The following is an 856-nucleotide window of genomic DNA, read 5'->3' as shown; positions in this document are numbered from 1 at the left end:
GCCCCGCGCGGTCCACTCCTCTGGCGAGGCTCCCTCGAGGAGCGAGAGTCCTGCCGAGTTGACGTTCGGCATTGGGTACCTACCTCCCTCGCACAGTGGAGCGGGGATAACACGAGGGGACCCGTCGTGGCTTCGGCCCGGCGGGCAGGTTTTAAATGAACGCAACGCCCAGGCTCGAAACACTTCTTAGCTCTATGACGAGAAACCCATGAAAATGATTGCTTGCCCTCCACTCACCGTGGAGAGAACGATCGAAAAAATAAAAAACAACTCTGAACGGTGGATCACTCGGCTCGTGGGTCGATGAAGAACGCAGCAAATTGCGTCGACATGTGAACTGCAGGATACATGATCATCGACATTTCGAACTCACATTGCGGTCCATGGATTCCGTTCCCGGACCACGCCTGGCTGAGAGTCGGTTGCTAAAACTGAATGCGACATTGCGTTCGAAGGGTGGGAGCGTCGCTGTTCGTGCGGCCAAGGCCGCCGCCGCGTCTCCTGAAAAGAGCTTCACCCCGGTGAAGCTGGACCGGTCGACACCACCACGGGGTCCACTAAGCTTCGGGCGGTCAAATGAGTAGAGGTGGATCTATTCCCACCTCAGCCATCCTGAAAGTGGTTTCCCGTAGTTTCTCACTTCTCCACGCAAATGCCGGGATGGTACCTAACTTAAGGTCGCGGCCGCTTCCTTCCCTCTTCCTTGATATCCCTTCCAATTTTCCCATCACCCGGGGCCCCTGTTTAGCATAGCAGTTGAGGCCGCCTGAGCGAGGTACTGGTCATTCTCCCCAGTTGTATCCCAGACCCAATGTCTCATGCTCCAGGACACTGCCCTTGAGACGGTACAGGTGGA

General features: G+C 56.5%; 1 non-coding gene across 1 annotated transcript; it reads left to right on the top strand.

Moving 5' to 3' along the window:
• The first annotated feature begins 268 nt into the window (after positions 1 to 268).
• LOC136867524 (5.8S ribosomal RNA) lies at positions 269 to 421 on the top strand. The gene has a single exon (XR_010859722.2). It is a non-coding gene; the product is annotated as a 5.8S ribosomal RNA (ribosomal RNA).
• Positions 422 to 856: the final 435 nt, after the last annotated feature.

The sequence above is a fragment of the Anabrus simplex genome, chromosome 7 (assembly GCF_040414725.1).
Source record: "Anabrus simplex isolate iqAnaSimp1 chromosome 7, ASM4041472v1, whole genome shotgun sequence".
In the NCBI taxonomy this organism is placed as follows: Eukaryota; Metazoa; Arthropoda; class Insecta; order Orthoptera; family Tettigoniidae; genus Anabrus; species Anabrus simplex.
Note: the sequence above shows the minus strand (reverse complement) of the source record. Positions and strands in the feature narration are given on the sequence as shown.